This window comes from Chiloscyllium plagiosum, chromosome 1, assembly GCF_004010195.1.
Source record: "Chiloscyllium plagiosum isolate BGI_BamShark_2017 chromosome 1, ASM401019v2, whole genome shotgun sequence".
NCBI lineage: Eukaryota > Metazoa > Chordata > Chondrichthyes > Orectolobiformes > Hemiscylliidae > Chiloscyllium > Chiloscyllium plagiosum.
In genome coordinates this window covers 39,314,948-39,342,233 of record NC_057710.1, presented here as the reverse complement: position 1 = coordinate 39,342,233, position 27,286 = coordinate 39,314,948, and the positions used below count along the sequence as shown (strand labels likewise).

At 41.2% G+C, this 27,286-nt stretch overlaps 1 protein-coding gene across 5 annotated transcripts in view; it reads right to left on the bottom strand.

Annotated features, from left to right (window-relative positions):
- The window catches only part of LOC122540110 (WD repeat-containing protein 7), a 674,231-nt gene that overhangs the window by 500,476 nt on the left and 146,469 nt on the right, over positions 1–27,286 (bottom strand). The gene's annotated exons all lie outside the window — the stretch shown is intronic.

Genomic DNA, 27,286 nt, shown 5'->3' with positions numbered 1-27,286 from the left:
GCGGCTGAGGGCCCCCCTGGATTTTCAAATTGGCACAGACTAATTATGGAATGTATTTCCCTTGACTTCCTTACAAATATGGTGCACCGAAAGACCGAATTATTTTATAAAATATGGCAGCCCTTTTTGAATTACATAAATACAGATATTTCGGCTATCCTAACAAGGGCTTTTATTTAATTGAGATACAAACCTGGCTGGTCCGCGGCCCCTCGGGGGAGGAATCCCGCACGAATACGGGTTTTATTATATCTAATGCTAACACATCCCGAGCATGTAAGAGACTTAAATATACACCCTGGTTAGTTGTAGGTTAGATTAGTAGATAGTTGAGTTTTGTTTGTTTGTTTTTTTTTTCTTTTCGGTTTTTTTTGTTGTTTTGTTTTTTTTTGTCAAATTTTGGCTATTGTATATTTGAGCTAATTGTATATCAATGTTTATATCTGAGAGTTTTGTTTATTTTTGTAAACTTGTAAAGATTTCTAATAAAAATATCTATTAATAAAAAAAAACAAGAAGTAGATATATATAAAAATGTCAAAACTCTGCCACATTTTGATGAGAAAGATGTTGAAGCCTTCTTTATTTCATTTGAAAAATTGGCTCGGGAGAATGGAGTGGTCTGAGGACTTGTGGGTAATGCTAGTTCAGACTAAACTGGTAGGCAGAGCTAGTGAGGTATTTGCAGTGCTGTCAGATAAGGGATCAAGAGATTATGAAGTGGTCAAACAGGCTATCTTAAGTGCTAACGAATTGGTACCAGAAGCGTATAGACAGCAGTTCACAAACATAAAGGAGAAACCAGGTCAGACTTGTGTTGAGTTTGAAAGAATTAAACATACTCGTTTTGACAGATGGGTACAGGCTTTAAAAATAGATAACAACTATGAGGCTCTAAGAGAGATTACTCTTTTGGACGAGTTTTAAAACTAACTTCCAGAGATAATAAGATTTCATGTGGATGAACAGAAAGTTCAGGAAGTGAAAAGAGCAGCAGAGCTGGCAGATGAATACACGTTGGTGCATATGACAAGCTTCCGGCAAGAATTTCATCCTGCGAGGTATAGAAGTTAGGAGAAGAGGAGATCCTACACTACGAAACAAAGAGTAGAGAACCACAGGTTAAAAAGAAATCCAAGAGGGTAGAAAGGAGGTGAAAGGTCTGAGAGGTTTCCACTGTGGTAAAGTGGGACATGTAAAGTCACAGTGCTGGTTGTTAAAGAAAGGCATTGTGGGAAAAGATATGGTACAAGAAGCTAAGCCAATGGCATTAGTGAAAGTAGTAAAGGGAACTCCAAGAAAAATCGAGGAGCTGCAGGAGAGTGCACAGCCTAGGCAGGGGATGGATATGGAGCTAGTGCCTGATCTCTACAAAGAATTTGCCTGTGGGTAACATTTACTCAGAGAGAACAGGGGGAGAAGGGCAAGAAGTTATAATTTTGGGAGATACTGGATCTAACCAGTCTCTAATAGTGAGAGATGAACAAATTTGCACTCTTTCTGACCGGTTACCTGAAAAAGTGGTAATTTGTGGGATAGATGGACAGAATTTAGCATTCTCCTATGTAAGATCAGGTTGGGGTGCCAACTGAAGACAGGGGAAGTAACAGTGGGAGTGATTGACAGAGTGACAGTTCCAGGAAATCAGTTTGTTCTTGGGAATGATTTAGCAGGGTCCAAGGTGGGAGTGACACCCTTTGTTATGGAGAAGCCAAAGGAAGAGTAGGAGGTAGAAGATAGAGGAGGTAGAGGAGATAGAGGAAAAATATCCTGGTATTTTCTCAGACTGTGTCGTAACAAGATCCCTCTATCATAAAAAATCATAGCACAAAGCAAAAACTAAAAAGAAAGATGAAGGAGTTGAGGTTCAGTTAGCAGCACCTTGTTTGACATAATTGTGCAGGAAAAACCTGAACAGGCAGAGGGTTTAGTCCAGAAAGGCTAATGGACTTGAAACAGAAAGACGAGACAATAAAAAAAATCTGTTGATGCGTACTCTGAAAAGGAGGATATTCCTGAGGGTCATTATCTGAAAGACAGAATTCTAAGACAAAAATGGAGACTACAGCAGGTTAGTGCAGAGGAGAAATGAGCCAAAGTGCACCAGATTTTGTTGCCGGTAGCATATAGACAGGAAGTGTTATGGGTAGCACATGAACTACCAATCAGAGGTCACTTAGGTGTACGAAAGGTACAAAAACATTTCTACTGAGCTGGAATGCTCAAGGATGTGCGTACTTTTGCCATATGTGTCATACGTGCTAAATGGTAGGTAAGCCACAGGTGGTAATAAAATCAGCACCTTTGTAGCCAATTTGTGCATTCAAAGAACCTTACACACAGGTTATAATTGATTGTGTAGGTCCCCTCCCAAGAACTAAAAGCGGGAACCAGGACTTGATAACCATAATGGATGTGTCTACCAGATTTCCAGAGGCAATTCCCTTACGGAGCATCAAGGCAAAAATGGTGGTTGAGAAGTTAGTAGCTTTCTTCACGCGGTATGGGCTACTTGGAGAGATTCAGTTGGACCAAGGGACTAATTTTACTGCTAGGCTGTTTAAGGAAGTCGCGGATAGCTTAGGTATACAGCACTTTGAATCAAGTGCGCATCATCCTGAATCCCAGGGAGCTTTAGAAAGGTGGCATCAGACCTTGAAGACCATGTCGAGAGGATACGGTCAGGATTACCCAAATGATTGTATTGTTTGCTATTAAGGATGCCCCAAATGAATCTACTTAGCTTATTCCCTTAGAGTTAATATTCATACATGAAGTGAGAGGCCCTTTGAAATTAATTAAAGAGAAACTGACCAGACCAAAGTCAGAGGTCTCACACTTGGATTGTGTATCAGAGGTGAGGGTGGAATTAATTCAAGTAGGTGAGTTGGCTAAACAGCACCTAAAGGGGGCACAGCATAGAATGACGCAGATGGCAGATTAAAAACTCCAAGACTTGGACATTTTCTTGTGGGGATGACATGTTGGTTTTGTTACCAGTGATAGGAGATCCCTTCAAAGTCAGATTTAGTGGTCTCTATCAAATTGACAAAAAGTTGAGTCAGATGAACTGTTAAAGGTGCCAGATAGAAAAATAACTGTATCGGGTATGTCACGTGAATATGTTGAAACCTTATTATCATTGGAGAGAAAGCACTGGAGAAACAGGTGTTAGTTACAGCCTCGCAGAGTGAGTAATCAAATCCAGATGTTGTGGAATTTGATGTGCGTCAAAATATATTAAACAATGAGGAAGTCCTTGAGGAGTGGGATAAGTTAGTAAACTAGCTGGCTCAGGAGCAAAGAATACAGTTGAAAGGTTTGTTACAGCAGCATGTGGACACATGTAGGAACAAGATGGGGAGCACTAATGCTATTGTGCATGAGGTAAACATAGGGAATGTTGTTCTGATAAAACAACACCTCTATTGGCTTAATCCTTTCAAAGCCAGACGGGATCAAGTGGAAGTGGAGGCCATGCTCAACGAAGATATTATCGAACAGAGTCAGAGCGAGTGGATTTGCCAAACGTCTTAGTTCGCAAACCTGACGGACTCAACAATTTTGCGTGGATTATCGGAGGGTCAACGCCATAATGAAATTAGACTCATACCCAATACCGAGATTGGAGGACTGTATCAACAAAGTTGGACTAGCCAGTTACATCACAAAGTTGGACTTACTGTTTGGTTATTGGCAGATACCTTTATCAGAGAAGGCAAAAGAAATTTCTATGTTTGTAACCCCAAATTGGCTATATTATTCAAAGTAATGCCCTTTAGAATGAAGAGCACACATGCTATATTCCAAAGACTCATGAACAGAGTGGTGACTGGGTTAACAAGCGGTGCAATCGATTTGGACCATGTAGTGATCTTTACTCAATCCTGCGGAGATCATATGGTACAGTTGGCAGAGCTCTTTGATGGATTAAGAGAAGCAAAACTGGTAAAAAATTTAAAGAAAACTGAATTCGCAAAAGCAGAATTGACATTCTCGGGACATAACATCAGTAATGGAAAGCAGACCCCAAGGAATGCAAAGATGAAGGCCATCAAGGAATTTCCATGACCAACCTCGAAGAAAGAGGTATGTCCATTTTTGGAATTAAGCGGATTCTATCGTTTGTTCCAAACTTCAGCGTGGTGGCACTGTATATATATATATATCACTACAAATGCTGGAGGAAACATCACAGAAGCGCTTCACAGAAGGCTCCCAAGCACTGAGGATGTCACCTAGATAGGGAACGAAACGTCTGCAACACAAACTCCCAGCTCGGCGAACAGAACCACAACAACGAGCACCCGAGCTACAAATCTTCTCCCAAACGTCAATGTATACGGTCATGTGCAATTTGTTCAGTTTACACCAAAAACGTAGAGATACACAGGAAACATTATCATGGAGGATGTCAGATTTTTGACGATTTAATTGTGAAGATAAGCTCAAACAAACATATTCCTTGTCTCTGCCCTTTAACAATTATGAAGGGCTGAAGTAAGCAAGCAAATTTGGAAAGATGGGCATATAAGAAAAGGACTGTAGCATAAAATATCATGATTCAAGTTAGACAATTGGGTTTTATTTGCTAATGTCAGACATCAAACATTGAAACAACAACTGAAGAAATTAAGTGAGTGTGGCCTGCCCATTATTTATTCCTCAATCGGCATTGGCACATCTTTGTGTTGCTGCTGTTTTGAGATCTTACTATTAGCAAATTGACTGTTCCATTTCCTACATTAAATCTGCATTTCAAAATATTAAATTGATATATGATACCTTTGGAACTCATTTTAGGCAGGTTCATATTTACTTGGAAAGGATAAACAAGAAATAGTTGATAGGGGGTCAATTAATTGGAATATTGTGTTCTAGTGTCCCTACTATCGGAAGGATGTCATGAAACTTGAAAGGGTTCAGATAAAGAGAGAACAGAATTATCATTTATTGAGCGTCATACAGACATAGAGATGTATAGCATGGAAACAGACCCTTCGGTCCAATTTGTCCATGCTGACCAGATATCCCTACCCAATCTAGTCCCACCTGCCAGCACCTGCCTCATATCCCTCCAAACCCTTTCTATTCATATACCCATCCAGATGCCTTTTAAATGTTGCAATTGTACCAGCCTCTACCACTTCCTCTGGCAGCTATTCCATACACATACCACTGTCTGCGTGAAAAGGTCTCTTTTATATCTTTCCCCTCTCACCCTAACCTATGCCCTCTAGTTCTGCACTCCCACATCCCAGGGAAAAGATTTTGTCTATATATCCTATCCATGCCCCTCATGATTTTATAAACCTCTATAAGGTCACCCCTCAGCCTCTGAAACAGCACAAGCCTATTCAACATCACCCAATAGCTCAAATCCTCCAACCCTGGCAACATCCTTGTAAATCTTTTCTGAACCCTTTCATGTTTCACAACGTCCTTCCGACAGGAGGGAGACCACAACTGCATGCAATATTCCAACAGTGGCCTAACCAATGTTCGTGTACATGCGCAACATGACCTCCCAACTCCTTTTATCAACACTCTGACCAATAAAGGAAAGCATACCAAACACCTTCTTCACTATCCTATCTACCTGTGACTCTACTTTCAAGGAACTATGAACCTGCACTCCAAGGTCTCTTTGTTCAGCAATACTCCCTGGGACCTTACCATGAAGTGTATAAGTCGTGCTAAGATTCACTTTCCTAAAATGCAGCACCTCGCATTTACCTGAATTAAACTCCATCTGCCACTTCTCAGCCCATTGGCTCACCTAATCAAGACCCCATTGTAATCTGAGATAACCTTCTTCTCTGTCCACTACATCTCCAATTTTGGTGTCATCTGCAAACTTACTAACTATACTTCTTACGCTCATATTCTAATCATGTAAATAATGATGAAAAGTAGTGGACCCAACATCGATTCTTGTGGCACTCCACTGATCACAGGACTCCAGTCTGAAAAACAACTGTCCACCACCACCCTCTGTCTTCTACCTTTGAGCCAGTTCTGTATCCAAATGGCTAATTCTCCTGGTATTCCATGATATCTAACCTTGTTCACAGTCTCCCATGGGGAACGTTGTTGAATGCCTTACTGAAATCCAGATAGATCACATCCACCGCTCTGCCTTCATCAATCCTCTTTGTTACTTCTTCAAAAAACTCCAAGTTTGTGAAACATGATTTCCCACGCACAAAGCCATGTTGACTATCCCTAATCAGTCCTTGCCTTTCCAAATACATGTACATCCTGTCCCTCAGGATTCCCTCCAACAACCTGCCCACCACCGATGCCAGGCTCACTCATCTATAGTTCCTGGCTTGTCCTTACTGCCCTTCTTAAACAGTGGCACCACGTTAGCCAATCTCCAATCTTCCGGCACCTCACCTATGACTATCAATAATAAAAATATCTCAGCGAGGGGCCCAACAATCACTTCCCTAGCTTCCCACAGAGTTCCAGGGTACACCTGATCAGGTCCTGGGGATTTAGCCACTTTTATGTGTTTCAAGACATCCAGCACTTCCTCCTCTGTAATATGGACATTTTTCAAGATGTCGCCGTCTATTTCCTTACACTCTATATCTTCCATGTCCTTCGCCACAATAAACACTGATGCAAAATACTCATTTCGTACCTCCCCCATTTCCTGTGGCTCCACACAAAGGCTGCCTCACTGACCTCTGAGGGGACCTATTCTCTCCCTAGTTACCCTTTTGTCCTTAATTTATTTGTAAAAACCCTTTGGATTCTCCTTAACTCTATTTGCCAAAGCTATCTCATGCCCCTCTTACCCTCCTGATTTCCCTCTTAAGTATACTCCTACTGCCTTTATACCCTTTTACCTATTCATTCGATCTATCCTGTCTTTATCTGACATATTCTTCCTTCTTTTTCTTAACCAAACTCTCAATTTCTCTCGTCATTCAGCGTTCCCTACACCAACCAGCCTTTCCTTTCACCCTAACAGGAATATGCTGTCTCTGGACTCTCGTTATCTCATTTCTGAAGGTTTCTCGTTTTTCAGCTGTCCCCTTACCTGCGAACATCTGCCCCCAATCAGCTTTTGAAACTTCTTGCCTAATACTGTCAAAATTGGCCTTTCTCCAATTTAGAACTTCAACTTTTAGATCTGGTCCCTGCTTTCCCTGACTGTTCGACTCGCTTCTTTTATCAACTGTACCAGTCTCAGATTGATGTCTTTCCTCACTATCTCCCTGGATCCCACCCGCCTACCTTCATTGTTTAAATCCTCCTGAGCAGCTCTAGCAAAGCTCCCTGCCAGTATATTAGTCCCCTTCCAATTCAGATGCAATCCGTCTTTCTTGTACAGATCACTTCTACCCCAGAAGAAATTCCAATGATCCCATATACTAGCTCCTCAGCCATGCATTCATTTGCTCTATCCTCCTCTTCTTACTCTCACTGGCTCGCAGCACCATGAGTAATCCAGGTATTACTACTCTTGAGGATCTCCTTTTTGAATTCCTGCATAACTGTCTATACACTCCCTTCAGAATCTCATCCTTTTCTCTTCCTATGTCATTGGTTCCATTGTGTACAACGACCTTCTGCTGGTCCCTCTACCCCTTGAGAACATTCTGTACCCTCTCTGAGACATCCTTGATCCTGGCACCAGGGAGACAACACACCATTCTGATTTTTCACTGCTGGCCACAGAAATGTCTGTCTGTGCTTGGGACTAAAGAGTCCCCTAACAATTGATCTCTTGGAACCCGACCTACCCCTCATTACATTAGAATCTGTCTTGATACTAGAAACTTGGCTGTTCATGCTACAATCCCCTGAGAATCCATCCCCCCACCCCCTACATTTTCCAAAACAGCATACTTGTTTGAAATGTGGATAGCCACAGAAGATTCCTGCACTACCTGCCTACCTGTCTCACATTTCCGGGAGTTAACCAATCTATGTGACTGAACCTGCAACCTTTCTCCCTTCCTATAACTGCCATCCATCACATCCCCTTACTCTTATAAATTCCTCTAACTGTCTCTCCAACCAATCCATTCGATATGATAGGATTCACAACCCGTAAACTCTCTCTAAACTCCCACATCCGACAAGAAGAGCATATTCCTCTACATAACACTGCTCCAGGCTAACTTTATACTTACGGCTTATATTTTTAAGTTTAATCAAGAAACAGATCTCAATAAAACATATCAAGAAAGAACTCACTCTATTCACTACTGTAGACTTACTGTAAGGCCACACTTAAAAATATTTACTGATCAGTTTTAGTGATGTCACCTCTTCCAAACAAGTTCCTCCAAGATTAGTTGTGAATTTCACTGTTTGTTAATTTTCCCAGACGTACTCCATACAGTGACCATTGAAAAAATACAAAGAATTTGGCTGGAACTACAGGGTGACTGGGTGTTTTTTTTTTGAACATTGAAGAAATGGTCAATACTGTAGTACAGTACCACCTAATGACCAACTTGAAGCTGTCTTGTGTGTCTTTGGACTCAGATTAGGTTTATTATAGTATGCCTAGTAAACTGGAAATCCCATCCTCTAAGATAGCCCAAGTAATATAATACCTGAGACAATTTGGCCCAATGTACTCCAGGGAATCTGACTCTTTGATGACTCGAGAGCAATAGAACCATTGCTTGAGAGTGGATTCTCATAGACAGCGATGATAAACACACAAAACTCACTGACAACAAACAAGATGATTTTCATCTGACGGTCATCTGAAAGCTTGCAAATACTATAAATGAACAAACTCAGTCTTTGTTGAAAGTTAACATCCAACAATACCATGTCACATATTCTTATACTAGCTTATTGAAAGAGCATGAAAGTTTTTGGAGAGTTTATTGCTACGCGGACAACAAAAACTATTGATCTGGATTTTCAGACATGTGATTTGAACAGTCTTTATCCTGCTGATCTCTTTCCATATATGTCAAAGTCAAGGCTGCATAAAAATAAGAACCATAGTTCAGGCCTTTTCTTTCATTTTTAAATTGCTTCTGCCCCAGACAAGATTGCAGCATTCAAGAGATTCCTGGTGATTACAAAAGCAGTACTGTTGGCTATATTTCAGTTTAAAAATGTGGTTGGTATTCATCAGTTTTCTTTAAATACCGGTCATTGAAATTAGAAGTCACTGGATACTCCAAAAGGAGACCATGGATCTGACAAACTGGATATTATTTATCAAAGAACTGCAATTTCTCTCTGCATGTGATTTCTCAAATAGGAGTCGAATGAAAACATTATACACAAATGCAACTTTAGCCAAAGGCAGATACATGATTAAACATGGAATACTGTGTGAAATTCTGGTATCCCTATTATAGGAATGATATTGTGAAACATGAAAAGTTTCTGAAAAGATTTACAAGGATGTTGCCAGGGTTGGAGGGTTTGAGCTGTAGGGAGAGGCTGAATAGGCTGGGGCTGTTTTCGCTGGAGCGTCTGAGGATGAAGGGTGACCTTATAGAAGTTTATAAAATCATGAGGGTCATAAATAGGGTGAATAGCCAAGGCCTTTTCCCCAGGATATGGAAGTCCAAAAAGGGCATAGGTTTAAGGTGAGAGGGGCAAGATTTAAAAGGGACAACGTTTTCATGCAAAGGGTGTTGCATGTGTAGAATGAGCTGCCAGAGGAAGTGGTGGAGACAGGCACAATTACAATATTTAAAAGGCATCGGGATGGGTACATGAATAAGAAGGGTTTAGAGGCTTTTGGCCAAATGCTGGCAAATGCAATTAGATTAATTTAGAATATGATTGGCATGAATGAGTTGGACCGACGGGTCTGTTTCTGTGTTGTACATCTCTGACTCTACAGAAACTAAAATGTTGGCAATGCACCCGCACCATTGTTATCTTCATCAAACAACATCTCATTATCTATCACCTAATTTCAATGCAATCTGGTTTGAGGTTCTTGTACTTGCAATGTACATGTAAAGTAGAAAGAGTACTCTCTCTCTGTAGGTAACCAGAGGACAGAGGTCCATTATCCTGCTAAACATGCAACGCTATTCCTCATGAAAACATTTCTTCACCAGAAACACAAGAGCCATGCCCACATATCTAAAACAAGTTGTCCCTACAGAAGGTAAAAGATCTCATGTCCAAGACATTGTAAATCAAGTAATCTACTTTGGCAGCCTTCCTTGGAGATTGGTCAATGGACTCGATAAAGATAAAATTATTCCACTCTTGGAAAAGCATAACTTAAGACCATAAATATAATATAGTCATCAAGAAATCCAAACAGGAATACAGAAAAAAACCCTTCGTACATATACTTCACTCTAAAGATAATGCAGTTACACAGGGAAATCAGAGTTAACATTTCGGGTCTGGTCACCCTCCTCAGAGCAATTCTGAGGAAGGGTCACCGGACTGAAATGTTAATTCTGATTTCTCTTCACAGATGCTGTCACATCTGCTGAGCTTTTCCAGCAACTTCTGTTTTTGTTTCTGATTACAGCATTTTCAGTTCTTCTGTTTTTTAATCAGTTCCACAGGAAATGGTTGAAGTGAATAATACGAAGATGTTTAAAGGGGAAGTAGACTGACACATGAGTGAGAAAGAAATAGAAGGCAGTGACAACAGAAAAGATGAGGATAGCTGGGAGAAACTTGTTTGGAGGATAAATTCCAGAATTCACTCATTGGGCAAATGCCTATTACTTTGCCATTGTTGTGTATAATCCTAACAAGTTATGGGGCACAAAGTGGAGTGCTGCAATGTCTTACAAACCATAAAGATATCTAAATGAAGAGAAGTAGTCCATTCTGACTCTCTCGTCTGTCCTGTAATTTAATGAATGAGACAGTCTGAGTACAACTTGGGTACATTCTCCTGAGAGAAATGATATGTTTCTGAATCAGATAATTTATGTAATCCAGTAGAGGCTGTCCTTCTAAAACATGGTGGTTGCGTTCTTGTGCAACCCTGCATTATAGGAAACTCACACTTTAGAAACGGCGTTGAAAGTGACAGCAATGTAATTGCATTACAGCCAATGCACATTTTAAAAGTTCACGCTTTAGAAACTCTGTCCCCAATTCGTCAACCATGTTACAGCAAATTCGCGTTAATGAAATGCCTATTATAGCAGAACAACCTGTACAAATAAATGTGATGATGTAACTAAACATGTGATTTCAACCAGTCTCAGACATAAGGTATATAAACAAATAACAGGAAGGGCTTTCAGAGATGGATTTATGCTATCTTCAATTTTAATACCTGTAGCAAACAAAAGGAAGCCAAAACTGAAGTAAAACACACAAAGACAGAAAATGCTGGAGAAATTCAGCAGGTCTAGCAGTATCTGTGCAGAGAAAGCAGAGTTAAGGTTTTGAATCCCAGTGACCATCTTTCAGAACTAGAGATCGTTTTCAGTAGATTGCAGGAACAAACTATCTCATCTTATTTGTGCATGCATCTGATCAAGGATTTGCAGTGGAACTTATCTGTTGTCACGTTAAGACCATAATTCCGTAAGATGGAGGAGCAAAAGTAAGCCATTCAGCCCATTGAATCCGATTTGCCTTTCAATGAGATCATGGCAAATCTAATAATCCTCAGCTCTATTTTCCTGCCTTATCCCTCTAAACCAAAATTACTTTCCTGATTAAAAATTAGTCCATCTCAGCCATGAGCATATGTCATAATCCAGCCAAATATCCTTCTATGATAAAGAATTCATGACGTTGACGACTTTCTCAGAGAAACAAAAAAACTCCTCACCTCAGTCTGAAATGCAACACTTCACTCTGGTCCTGGACTTTCCCATAAGGGGGAAACAACCACTCATCATTACAGAAAATGCTGGAGAAAGTCTGAAGATCTGGCAGCATTTACAGATAGAGAAATGAAGATCATGTTTCAAATCTGGTATGACTTCTTCAGAACTCAAAACATTAATTCTATTTCTCTCTCCAAAGATGCTGCCAGCCCGAATGAGATTCTGCAGCATTTCCTACATTTGTTTCAGATTTCCAGAAGCATTTTGTTTTTACAATGATTCATTCACCCTGTAACAAGTCTGATGCTATAGGCTTCAATTAAGTCTCTCGAATCTCCAATGAGTACAAACACAACATTCTCAAAATTGCCACATAAGAAAATCTCGCCTTACACAGAACAAATACATGAGCCTTCTCTGGACTGCCTGCAATGTCAATACATCCCTTTGAAAGAAAGGCAAACAATCCTTTTGCATTCCTTATTACACATTAAACCTAAATGTTCACTTTTTGTGATTCATGCATGAGGACCGCACCTTTCTGTACTGCACCTTTCTGCAATCTTTCACCATTTCAATACTATTCAGCTCTTCTATTCTTTCTGCCAATGTGCATAATCTCATATTCAAAACTCTGGTTAGACCCCACTTGGAATACTGCAATCAGATCAGGGCACCACACCTTAAGGAGGATACAATGGAGGAATACAACCTAGATTTATCAGATTGAAAGCTGAACTTCAGAGGTTAAATTGTAAGGAGAGATTATACAAATTAGGCCTAATTTCTCGAGAATTTAGAAGATTAAGGGTAGATCTGATTGAACTCTTCAATATATTGAAGCTGCGTGATGGCTCAGTGGTTAGCCCTGCTGCCTCACATCACCAAGAACCTGGGGTCAATTCACACCTTGGGTGACTGTCTGTGTGGAGTTTGCACAGTCTCCCCTTGTCTGGGTTTTCACCAGGTGCTCCGGTTTCTTCCCACAATCCAAAACTGCAGTTAAGAAGGATTGGCCAATATAAATTGCCCCATAGCGTCCAAGGGTATGCAGATTAAGTGAATTAGCCATGGCAAATGCAGGGTGATGGTGACAGGGTGGGGGCCTGGGTCTGGGTGAGATGCTCTTTGGGGTTCAATGCACACTCAATGGAAAGAATGGCTTCTTTCTACACTGTGATATTAACTCTATGATATTAACAGGACAAGGCAGGGTAGACAAACTATTCCACTGATTAGAGATTAAAGATCTGGGGGCTTAGTCTGAGAATTAGGGCCAGATTATTCAGGAGATATATTAGAAAGCACTTCTATATCAAAGAGTGGTAGATGCTTGGAACTCTCTTCCACAAGTGGCAGTTGATGCTAGACCACTTGTTAATATTAAATCTGAGATAGATAATTATTTAGGCGAAAGTGAGGACTGCAGATGCTAGAGATGAGGTCGGGCGGGGGGGGTTGTAGGTACAGGTTTTGCAATTCCTGCTGTGGCGGGAGGGGAGGGTCGTTTGGAGGCGGGGGTGTGGATCTGACGAGGGAGGCGTGGAGGGAACAGTCATAGAGTCAGAGAGATGTACAGCAAGGAAACAGACCCTTTGGTTGTCCATACTGACCAGATATCCCAACCCAATCTAGTCCCAACTGCCAGCACCCGGCCCATATCCCTCTAAACCCCTCCTATTCATATACCCATCCAAATGCCTCTTAAATGTTGCAATTGTACCAGCCTCCACCACTTCCCCTGACAGCTCATTCCATACACGTACCACCCTGTGTGTGAAAAAGTTGCCCCTTAGGTCTCTTTTCTATCTTTCCCCTCTCACCCTAAACCTATGCCCTCTAGTTCCTGACTCCCCAACCACATTGAAAAGACTTTGTCTGTATACCCATGCCCCTCATAATTTTGTAAACCTCTATAAGGTCACCCCTCCGCCTCCAACACTCCAGGGAACACAGCACCAGCCTGTTCAGCCTCTCCCTATAGCTCAAATCCTCCAACCCTGGCAACATCCTTGTAAATCTTTTCTGAACCCTTTCAAATTTCACAACATCTATGGAAAGTGAATTGGGGTAGGGAGGGAAATATATCTCTGGTGGTGGGGTCCATTTGTAGGTGGCGGAAATGGCAGAGGATGATGCGATATATATGGAGATTGGTGGGTGGAAGGTGAGGACCGGGGAGGGTTTTGTCCTTGTTGCAGTTGGAGGGGTGGGGTTCGAGGGCGGAGATGTGGGAAGTGGATGACATGCGCTGGAGGGTATAATCAATCACGTGAGAGGGGAAATTGTGGTATTTTAAAAAAAGACTACCTGGTGTGTTCTGCAGTGGAACTGGTCCTCCTGGGAGCAGATTAGATTAGATTAGATTACTTACAATGTGAAAACAGGCCTTTTGGCCCAACAAGTCCATATCGACTCGCCGAAGCGCAACCCACCAACACTCCAACATTTACCCCTTCACCTAACACTACGGGCAATTTAGCTTGGCCAATTCATCTGACCTGAAAATGTGTTGCTGGAAAAGCGCAGGAGGTCAGGCAGCATCCAAGGAACAGGAGAATCGACGAACCCATGCAGACACGGGGAGAATGTGCAAACTCCACACAGTCAGTCGCCTGAGGCGGGAACTGAACCTGGGTCTCTGGCGCTGTGAGGCAACAGTGCTAACCACTATGCTACCTTGCTGCAGCGGAGGCGGAGAAATTGGGAATAAGGGATAGCATTTTTACAGGAGGCAGGGTTGGAGGAGGTGTAGTCCAGATAGCTGTGGGAGTCAGTGGTTTGCAGGAGATGTCAGTGTTGAGATGGTCACTGTTGATGGAGATGGAGAGGTCCAGAAAGGGGAGGGAGGTTTCTGAGATGGTCCAGGTGAACTTAAAAATTCAGGGTGGAATGTGTTGGTGAAGTTGATGAACTGTTCAACCTCCTCAAGAGAGCATGAGGTGGCGCCGATACAGTCATCAATGTAGCAGAGGAAACGGTGGGGAATGGTGCTGGTATGACCGCGGAAGGTGCATTATTCCAAGTAACCAACAAACAGAATGTAACCCGTGGTTACTCCTTTCTCCATGGGAGGATTCCATGGAGAAATTGAGGATGAGGTTCAGCCAAATGAATGCAAGTATCAGTGGAAGGGGACATCAGGACAGGTAGAAATGGAGGGCTTGGAGGCTCTCATCATGGCAGATAGAAGTGTATAGGTTCAAAGTTTGTGAGAAGATTTGTAGCTCAGGTGCTTGTTGTTGTGGTTGTGTTCGCCGAGCTGGGAATTTGTGTTGCAGACGTTTCGTCCCCTGTCTAGGTGACATCCTCAGTGCTTGGGAGCCTCCTGTGAAGTGCTTCTGTGATCTTTCCTCCAGCATTTGTAGTGGTTTGAATCTGCCGCTTCCAGTTGTCAGTTCCAGCTGTAACAAAACACTATATAGGACAAACAGGAAGACAGCTAACAATCCGCATACATGAACATCAACGAGCCACGAAACGACACGACTGGCTATCCTTAGTAGCCACACACGCAGACAACAAGCAACATGAATTCGACTGGGACAACACTACTATCATAGGGCAAGCCAGACAGAGAACAGCCAGGGAATTCCTAGAGGCATGGCATTCATCCACAAACTCCATCAACAAACACATCGACCTGGACCCAATATACCAACCACTACAGCGGACAGCTGAAACTGACAACCGGAAGCGGCAGGGACAGACCACTATAAACACCGGAGGAAACATCAAAGAAGCGCTTCGCAGGAGGCTCCCAAGCACTGATGATGTCGCCTAGCCAGGGGACAAAACGTTTGCAACAAAAACTTCCAGCTCGGCGAACAGAACCACAGCAACGAGCACCCGAGCTACAAATCTTCGCACAAACTTTGAATGTGTGTACATATTGTTTATATGTACTTCTGGAAGGCATTTGATCAAGTCCCACATCAGGAGCTGTTAACCAAGGTAAATCCCATGGAATTGAAGGTAAATTACTGACATATCTGAGAAATTGTTTGAGAGGCAGATGCCAACATAGTGATAATGGGTAGGTAATCAAATTGTCAGGTTGTGACCATGGGTATCGCACAAGAATTTATGTTAGGGCCTCAATTATTCACATTGTTTATTCATTTTTTAAAAAAGAATACCTACAGTATGGAAGCAGGCTGTTTGGCCTATTAAGCCTACACTGAACCTCCGAAGAGTATCTCACTCCCCTATCCTATCTCTCTAGCCCTGCATTTCCCACTACACACTATGGGCAATGTACCATGGCCAATCCACTTAACCTGCACATGTTTGGACTGTGTGTGGCACCCAGTGGAAACCCACACCGACATAGGAAGAATATGCAAACTCCACACAGCCAGTCACTGGAATTGAACCCAGGTCCCTGGCACTGAGAGACAGCAATGCTAACCACTGAGCCACTGTGTCACACATTGAATAACAGCATAGAAAGATATATATCCAAATTTACTGATGACAAAAAGTTAGGTAGCATTGTAGATAACAACATTAAGGAATATAAATAGACTAAAGTTAATTGGCAAATCTATGGCAGATGGAGTTCAATGTGAGCTTGTGAGGTTATCCCTTTCGGGCTGAAGGAGGATAGATCAGGGTACTTCCGAGATGGTATGAAGTTAATAGAGTGTATGTCCAAAGAATCTTGGGGGTTCAGGTGCGCAGATCTTGAAAATGTCACAAACAGGTGAAGAAAGTAATCACAAAAGCTGACAAATTGCTGGTCTTTATATCTGGAGAATGGGAGTACAAGAATGTAGAGATTTTACTGCAATTATACAAATCTTGATTAGACCTCACTTGTACTTGTGCAAGTACTAAGCGCAGATTTGGGCACCACCTTACAAATGATATATTGGCCTTGGATAGAGTACAATTTGGGTTTATAAGAATAATACCTGGACATCAGGGGTTAAAATAAGAGATTATACAAACTGCTCTGAACTGTCACTGGACCCAAAATGTTACCTCAACTTATCCTCCACAGATGCTACCAGACCTGCTACTGTTTCTAACCCAAGCTCTGTCTCTCAACTGAATGCAAACTTCTACCATGTTATCATCACAATTACCTAGGTGATTTCTTACTCAAATGTTTTGTTGCACTTGCCTTAAAATAGCCTCATCTCTGGTTGGTCGCACAACAAACTGTTCCAGAAAACTGTTCCAAGTATGCTCACTTAATTCTTCTTCATGGCTATCTTTGTCAATTTGATTTTACCAATCTATATGACAGATTAAAGTTACATGTGATTAGCATACTGCCCTTTTTTTTACATGCTCCCGTTACCTCTTGATTTACCGCCCATCCAACAGAAAAGCTGCTGTTAAAAAGCCTTTAGTCTAAGCTCACCAGTGTCTTCGTCCTCTTGTTCGTTCTTAATCTCCTCCCATATGGATTCAACGTCATCCAAAGCAAAATAATTTTGTACTTATTCTACAAAAGCTACCCTACCACCCAACTTTATTTTGTCAGAGGGAAGTCATGCCTCACAAATCAGGTACTTTGAGGTGGTGACTAGATGAGGGCACTGCAGTTGATGTAGTTTATATGGATTTCAATAAAGCCTTTGAGCCTTTGACAAGGTCCCACATGGAAGACAGAAAAAGAAGGTGTAAGTACATGGAATCCAATATAACTTGACAACTTGGATCCAAAACTGACCCAACAGTAGGAGACAGAGAATGATGGTAGATGGCTGTTGTGTAACCGGAGGCCAGTCTCCAATGACAGGAATCAGTGTTAAGTCTCTTATTTTATATGTCACACACACACACATTAAGTGATGTGGACAAAAACATGAGAGGAATGATGACCAAGCTTGCAGATGAAACAAGATTGGCTGGACGGTTGACAGTGAGGAAGAAAGTCTTCAAATACTGGAGGATTTAAATGAATTGGCAATTGCACATGGAATTTAAATTTGAGGAGATGCCCTTTGGAAGAAGTAACAAGACAAGGAAGTACTCAACAAACAGCAGGACACTGCAAAGTTCAGAAGAAACACCACATTTTGGGTATCCCAAATCCCCGAAAGTGGCAGGATAGGTTAATAGAGTAGTTAAGGCAGCATATAGGACACTTGCCTTTATCAGTCCACCATAGATCGTATTCGGAGGGAGACCCCATATTGGACCTGTACAGAACTTTGATTCGGCCAGAGCTGGAATACAGGGTGCAATACTGGTCACCACACAAAAGAAAAGATATAATTGAGGGTGTGCACAGGAGATTCATTAGGATGTTGCCTCAGATGGAGAACTTCAGATATGAGGAGAATATGGAGACGTTCAGGTGTTTTGCTTTGAGCAGAGATGATGGTCAAGGGGAGTACCTATATAGAATTATGAAGGGCATGGACAGCGTGAATAAAAAGCAGCTGTTCCCCTTAGTGGAAGGGTCAATATCAAGGCAGTAAACTTTTAAGGTGAAAGGCAGGAATTTTAATGGGGAGTTGATGAAAATGTTTTCACCAGTGTTTGGTGGTGGTCCAGAATGCCAATACCTGGGTGATTATTATGAGATGGATAACCTCACAAACTTTAACAAGTGCTTGGATAAGCACTTGAAATGTCATAACTGGGAAGTATAGATTTGTCATAGTTGTAGGAGCACAGACTCAATGAGCCAAACGCCCTTTTCTGTATTGGATGATTCTATGACAACCCTTCTCTTCCTGACTGTCATCTAATAAAGTTGCATATCCTATTTAGTTGGGGAGGAAGTGAGGTCTGCAGATGCTGGAGATCAGGGCTGAAAATTTGTTGCTGGAAAAGCGCAGCAGGTCAGGCAGCATCCAGGGAACAGGAGAATCGACGTTTCGGGCATAAGCTCTTCTTCAGGAAGCCATTTTCAGCTCTATCCTATTTAGTTCTCCACTTTGTTCTTATTGTAACCATGTTTCTACAATGGCTTTAAAATCATATTCACTGATCTCTATTTGTGTTGTTCATTTATTTATTTTGGTCTGAATAATATTCACATTAAAGACTTAGTAATTTTTTCTTTTTCTCATTTTTCCCTCTTTTGACCCTATTTGTTGTTTTGTATGCTAATATATTCCCGAGTATCATGATGTTGACTTATACAGATAAAATGTTATATTTGAACAATTGGCCTGTCATTTCTCACGAATTTCTCCTGTCATCAGGTGTAACTTTTAGTGAAGATTTTTAATGAAGATAATTTTACTTTATGCTTCCATGTTTAATCTAATCTTAGTCCTCTCTCTTGAATTCTCTTCCTGAACCGAATTTGATATTGAGTTATCACATTTTAACTTGCACTTCTTTTTGTGCTGTGCATTTCATTATTGTTAATCCAATGAGTAAAGGAGACACACAGTTTCTTACTCTGTTCACCAATACCTCTAAGAGGATTCCACGCCATTTCATCTTGCAGGTCAAGCAACTTGCAGATTAAATGAGCAAGTCTAACTAACACAGCGAAGGGTTGAAGATGCTACTCATTAAGCTGTTACTATAAATTCTAGACCTATGTGGAGATATTTTAATTTATCTTAAACAGTTTTCCTTACAAGTTAATCAACATTATTGCATATTCATGGTCAGAATTTTTAATTGGCTGGTCACTGTGTCTTACAAAAATTAAAGCCAGATCCAAAGAGATACTGCAGTGCATCCTATTAAATTTGCTAACTTTGCACTGTCTATATCAAATTGCTATTTTCTCTGGTAACTTAACATGGTACAACAGCAATTCTAGAAATAAGGCAGCTATTTTTAAACAAATCAATTTCAAAGTTCAAATTTAATAAAAGTGAAATCAGACCATGCCATTGTCATCATTCAGTACAAATGTTAATTTTCTCCCAACAATAGCCTGCAATGTAAAGTTTCAGATATGCATGACAATTTAGTTTTCTAAATAACCTCTAATATTGTCAAAAGTGGATATGACAGCCCTAGTCTTCATACATGGTTGAGCTGTAAACTGGTTAAGGATCATAGATGGAGACTGCTTATCCTCACCTTAGTGCATTGGTTCCCTTTTCTGTCATGTTTCAGCACTAAGCAAAAATAAGCTAAGGATAGTGAAAATCTGAGAAAATGAAAACACTGGAAGTTCTTAGCAGATTATGGGAGCATAGGAAGAGAAAGAAACAGTTCACATTTCAGATCAATGGCCTTTCATCTGAACTGGGTAAAACTGGAAGTGCAATAGGTTCTGCGTGAAAAATAAAAGGGTGTGACATGGGCAAAAACAATATAATTGGGGAGATGTCAGGACAGTTTGAATGACAAAAGTTAGTCTTTCAAGGTCAAAAAGAATGGTGACGGGGCAAGAAAATCAACAGAACAAAACAAGCCCTCTGGTCTTTCTGGATATGTATTCTCAAACTTCAAAACCTCGAGGTAAATAGAGAAATGCTGATGGATGGAAAAAAAGCTTCTACTGTGATATTTGGATGCTGGTAGGATTGTCTATTCAGAAAGGCAAGTTAAAGCAGCTCGTGCTGTGCGAAGTAGAGAAAAAAGGGACTACGGTTATGAAACTCACTAAAGTCATCATTTTTAGCCTTGAAAAATCTTACCTGAGATTACCCTACAAGGGTATAGGATCTCAAGTTTCAGTAACGCACAAACTTAGCTGTTTCATGTTGCTGCTATGCTGTTGCAAAATGAATGGTATTTGTCACTAGCAGGATGTTGTCAAGGCAAAATGATGCCCTTCCTATCACATAAATGAATAATATATGAATTTCAGTGCCGGTACGATCCTAGATAGGTAGGCCACGTTTCAAAGGCTGTTGAATTGCATCAAACACCATATCCCTTTGGCTCCTTAAAACAAGCAAACTACTTGCGGTATTCAAGCAGCCGTGCTTGTGAAATTCACAACAATGTGCCCAATATTAGATGAAATTCCACATTTGGACAAGATTCGCTAAGCCTAAGTGTGCAAAATAAAAGCACCATCTTCTCATACAGTATGGTTTCCCTTTACTTTGGTCTTGCAAATTGTCCCAATGACTGCATAATTAAGTACTTCAAAAAAGCATATTTTTTAAGCAATGCTAAAAATAAAAGAAAGGCTAGTCTTTACAATGTTCAGGATGCCTACCTTCTTTCATGTAATTATCAAGACAGCATGATACCATGCCAAAAACATCTATATTAACAGGACTGATTGAACTCTCTCAAATCATCATATGAGCTGCCTTGAGTCTCACAGACGAAAAAGAGTTCACACAGTTAATCATTAGTCTGCCAAAGGCAATCTCAGCCAAGGTGCCTCTGTAGTTGGCTAGAGTGTTGTGTGTCCTTGGTCAAAATGCAGGGCTGGGAAAAATGAGATTTAGGAGATGTTGGCTCATGTTGTTGCCTATAATCCACGGTGGCTCAGTGGTTAGCACTGCTGCCTCTCAGCACCAGGAACCCAGGTTTGATTCCAGCCTCAGGCTACTGTCGTGTGGAGTTTGCACATTCTCCCCGTGACTACGTGGGTTTCCTCCGGGTGCTCCGGTTTCCTCCCACAGTCCAAAGATGTGCACTGCCTGTAGTGTAATGTGCATTAGGGTGGGTTACTCTCCAGAAGGTCGGTGTGGACTTGTTGGGCCGAAGGGCCTGTTTCCACACTGGAGGGAATCTAATCTAAACTGCAATAAAAGTGCAGGCAGATCCACAGACAGAGTATATTAAAATATATGCAAATACTCATTTGAAAGGTGAGAAATTTAGGCATGAGACACACAGACACTGAGTCAGTAATTTCTGATGTATAATAGAACAACAATTTGTATCGCAACCAATTTAGCGATACAGAGCTAATGTGGAGAAGACTAACATATTCGTAATGTCACTAGATTAGTAATCTAAACCTTAGATCAATGTTTTGAGAGATGTTAGAATTTAATTTCAATTAATGACTCTGGTACACAAAGCTAGTCTCAGTAATGGCAACATTCAAACAATGATCAGTGCTTGTAAAAATCACAGTCTATATCTTTTAGGGCAGAAAACCGGGCATCCTCACCCAGTCTGGTCTGCACAAGATTCAAGACCGACAATAATGTGGCTGACTCATAAGTGACCTCTGAAGCAACCCTAACAAGACACTCCGTTCAAAAATATTTAGGGACAGGGATTAACACTGACCTTCCTCATGTAAGAATAATTAAAAGGCTGAACTCAAACAAAAATATTCAATAAAAAAAACAAAAGAACTGTGAATGCTGTAAACAATAAGCAAAAACAGAAGTTGCTGAAAAAGCTCAGCAGATTAGATTGGATTAGATTAGATTAGATTACTTAAGTGTGGAAACAGGCCCTTCGGCCCAACAAGTCCACACCGCCCCGCCGAAGCGCAACCCACCCATACCCCTACATTTACCCCTTACCTAACACTACGGGCAATTTAGCATGGCCAATTCACCTGACCTGCACATCTTTGGACTGTGGGAGGAAACCGGAGCACCCGGAGGAAACCCACGCAGACACGGGGAGAATGTGCAAACTCCACACAGTCAGTCGCCTGAGGCGGGAATTGAACCCGGGTCTCTAGCACTGTGAGGCAGCAGTGCTAACCACTGTGCCACCGTGCCGCCCACCTGTCAGCATCTGTGCAGAAACATCAGAGTTAATATTTCGAGTCTGGTGATCCTTCCTCAGAACTGATGGTAGCTAGGAAAATGTTGCTTTATAAGCAGAAGGTAGAGTGGGGGAAAGAGCAAAGAGTAAATGATAGATGGGGGCTAGAGAGCCCAAAGAGAGGGGAGAGAAGGGCAGACAAACATAGAACATTACAGTGCCATATAGGCCCTTCAGCCCTTGTTGCGCCGACCTGTGAAACTAATCTGAAGCCCATCTAATCTACACTATTCGATTATAATCCGTATGTTTATCCAATGATCATTTAAATGCCTGTAAAGGTGGCGAGTCCATTCCTGTTGCAGACAGGGCGGTCCACGCCCTTACTACTCTGAGTAAACTACCTACCTCTGACATCTGTCTTATATCTATCACCCCTCAATTTAAAGATTTATCCCCTCGTACTAGCCGTCACCATCTGAGGAAAAAGGCTCTCACTGTCCACCTTATCTAATCCTCTGATCATCTTGTATGTCTCTGTTAAGTCACCTTTCAACTTTCTTCTCTCCAATGAAAACCCCAAGTCCCTCAGCCTTTCTTCATAAGATCTTCCCTCCATACCAAGCAACATGCTAGGAAATCTCCTCTGCACCCTTTCCAAAGCTTCCACATCCTTCCTATAATGCGGCGACCAAAACTGTACACAATACAATGCGGCCACACCAGAGTTTTGTACAACTGCAACATAACCTCATAGCTCTGAAACTCAATCCCTCTACCAATAAAAGCTAACACACTGTACACCTTCTTAATAATCCTATCAACCTAGGGCAACTTTCAGGGATCTATGCACATGAACACTCAGATCCCTCTGCTCATCCATACTCCCAAGAATCTTACCATTAACCCAGTACTCCTTCCAAAGTGAATCATCTCACACTTTTCCACATTAAAATCCATTTGCCACCTCTCAACCTAGCTCTGCAGCTTATGTCCCTCTGTAACCTGCAACATCCTTCTGCACTGTTCGCAACTCCACCAACCTTACTGTCATCCGCAAATTTACTAACCCATCCTTCGACGCCCTCATCCAGGTCATTTGTAAAAATGACAAGCAGCAATGGCCCCAAAACAGATCCTTGCGATAGTAACTGAACTCCAGGATGAACATTTCCCATCAGCAACACCTTCTGTCTTCTTCTTACATCGAGCCAATTTCTGATCCAAACCGCTAAATCACCCTCAATCTCATGCCTCCATAGTTTCTGTAATAGCCTATTGTGGGGAACCTTATTAAATGCTTTATTAAAATCCATACACATCACATCACCCGATTTACCCTCATCCACCTGTTTGGTCACCTTCTCAAAAAATTCAATAAAGTTTGAAAGGCAAGATCTACACTTCACAAAATTGTGTTGACTATCCCTAATCAACTTATTCCTTTCTCGAGGATTACAAATCCACTCTCTTATAATCCTTTCCAAAACTTCACACAGAATCAAAGAAAGACTCACTGGTCCATAATTACCAGGGTTGTCTCTATTCCCCTTCTTGAAAATGGGGACATTTGCTACTCTCCAGTCTTCTGGCACTATTCCTTTGGACAATGATGACAAAGATCAAAGCCAAAGTCTCTGCAAACTCCTCCCTAACTTCCCAGAGAATCCTAGGATAAATCCCATCTGGTCCAGGGGACTTAGCTATTTTCACACTCTGCAGAATTGCTCACACCTCCTCCTTATGAACCTAATCTGTCCGGTATAATAGCCTGTATCTCAATATTCTCCTTGACAACATTGTCTTTTTCCTGTGTGAATATTGACAAAAAAATATTCATTTAGCACCTCTCCTGTCTCCTTGGACTCCATGCATAACTTCCCACTACTGTCCTTGACTGGCCCTAATCTTACTCTAGTAATTCTTTTATTCCTGACATACCTGTAGAAAGCCTTAGGATTTTCCTTGATCCTATCTGTCTAAGACTTCGCATGTCCCCTCCTGGCTCTTCTTAGCTCTCACTTTCAGTCTTTCCTGGCTAACTTGTAACTCTCAAGCGCCCTGAGCCTTCATGTCTCATCTTTACATAAGCCTGCTTCTTCCTTTTGGCAGGAGATTAAACTTCTTTAGTAAACCACGGTTTCCTCGCTCAACCTCCCTGCTTGACAGGTATATATTTATCAATCTCACACAGTAGTTGCTCCTTGAACAAGCAATTCAATTGTGCCCATCCCTTGCAGTTTCCTCCCCATCCGATGCAACCTAAATCTTGCCTAATAACGTCATCTATAACTTTCCCCCATCTATAGCTCTTGCCCTGCGGTATATACCTATGCAGTTCCATCGCTAAAGTAAACATAATCGAATTGTGATCACTATCACCAAAGTGCTCACCTACCTCCAAATCTAACACCTTACCTGGTTCATTACCCAGTACTAAATCCAATTGGCCTCGCCTCTTGTTGGTCTATCTACATACTGTGTCAGGAAACCCTCCTACACACATTGCACAAAAACTGACACATCTAAAGTACTCGAACTGTCACATTTCCAGTCAATATTTAGAAAGTTAAAGACCCCGTAACAACTACCCTCTTACTTTCACTCCTATTGAGGATTATCTTTGCAATCCTTTCCTCTACATCTCTGGACCTTTTCAGAGGCCTATGTAAAACTCCCAACAGGGCGACGTCTTCTTTCCTGTTTCTAATCTCAGCAGACGAGTCCTCATCAAAAGTCCTTTCTGCCACTATAATACTATCCTTGACTAACAATGCCACACCTACCCCTCTTTTATCATTTTCCCTGCTCTTACTGAAACATCTGAACCTGCAACAACCATTCCTGTCCCTGCTCTATCCATGTTTCCAAAATGGCCACAACATCGAAGTCCCAAGTAGCAACCCATTTTGCAAGTTCACCCATCTTATTCCGGATGCTCCTGGCATTGAAGTAGTCACACTTCAAACCACCATCCTGCCTGCCAGTACACTCTTTCAACCTTGAAACCTTATTTATGACCTCACTACTCTCGACCTCCTATACGCTGGAGCTACAATTCAGGTTCCCATCTCTCCGCTGAATTAGTTTAAAAGGATTGGATAATGATCTGGCTAGGAGAGTAAATAGCTGTTAATGGAGACTGTTAGTGGCTAACAATAGTGGTGTGTAATACCAGACGATGTGATAACAAAGCCTAATGTGTGGAGTTGGGGACTTGAGCTTCCAGTTGCCTGCCACTTTAACATACCACCCTGTTCCCGGGACAACATCTCTCAGGTTTGCTACAATGTTCCAGCAAAGCTCAGCGCAAGCCAGAAGAAAAACATCTCATTTTCCGCTTGGGGGCCCTGAATCCCTCCAGACTCAAGATCAAGTTCAATCATTTTAGGGCCTGAACTCTCCCATGTCTTCGCCCCCAACCCCACACACCAGGCCTTGTTATCACATAGTGTGCCATTAAACACTGCTTCTTGTTAGCCACTAACAGCTATTCACTCTCCTAGCTAGATCATTATCCATTCCTTTGTCTGTCCAACTCTTCCCTCTCTTTGGGCTCTATCCGCACTGATCATTTACGCCTTACCCAGTCATCCCCATCCTACCTTCTGTACATAAACTGACATTTTCCTAGCTACCATCAGTTCAGAGGAAGGGTCACTAGGCCCAAAACATTAACTTTGAATTCTCTTCATGGATGCTGCCACACCTGCAAAAATATTCAACTGTCCAGCTAGAACTGCTGCAGAATGAGAAGATTTATACTTTCAACTCTACTGAATAGGATATTCAAATAAAAACTGCTGATGGTTATATGAGGCAAGTGGTGTCCCTGAGTGAAACTTGGTTTTACAGACCATAAGTTTTATGTTAGCAATTTGGTTGTCAGTCACAGAAATTTCCACAAGAGGTTGCCAACAACCTTAACAAAAGAACATTAAAGTTTATCAGGCACAAAAAGAAAAATAAACTATTTTACACGACTTAATAATTTGAAATAATCTTATTACAAATATCAGTCATAAAGGGTTTATCCCTCAATAATCTCACAAAGACTCAAGCTTCAGTGAAGGGCCATCCCGTTTCTACTTTAAAGTTCCTTGTGCAGTCGCACAGTATAATTGGTTTCTTTCTGGCAAATATCTGCAGGAGACCTTCTTTAGATAATGTCTCTTCATGAAGTCATAGTCATAAAGCACTGAAGCTGACCTTTTGGTTCAATTACGAACACAGTTATTTTTTAACATGACTTCTTTAAATTTATTTACTCATAATCTAAGTTTCTTTTCGTTTCCTTCATTAGGTATTTTAAACACCATCATTTGCAACATTCTGCCTCTTATAGAAGGAAGAAATAGTTTTCACTGGAGTATCACTTTTCTGCCTAAATCTAAGAGATTTTATGCTTTTGAGTTTTAACAGAAATCTCAGCATAGGAGTTCTACAAACTCCATGATGACATAATTTTGTCCCTAAATGATTAATGCTTCTTCTTTATACTTGACATTGGTGAAAACCTAATCACAGTTGCTCTAGACCTCAATAGGCCTTTACAGACCCTATATCCTCACTTTTAGAAGCTCAAGTAATGGTTGCCATTTCTGATGCTATTATCTCTAATTGCGCTATAAAACCATGCTATTAAAAATTCACAACAGAAAATAAAAGTGTGACTAGCAATTGCACCTACATATAATGCCCGTGGTGAATATACAACTTCAGATAGACCACCTAAATGCTGTAGTTAAATCTGTATTGCAATTTTGTTGATTTGTTTTGAGCACGTACATTTAGAACTCCTGTTCAGCATTAAAGAATAAATAACACTGTTTGCTTCTTTTGCAATTAGAATTCATATTCCCTACTCTGTACAAGGCAAAAAAAAAGATACAAATGAGTCGAACTTCAGCACTCATTTAAACAGTTACAATGATGCAAAGACAGTAATATTGGAAAGA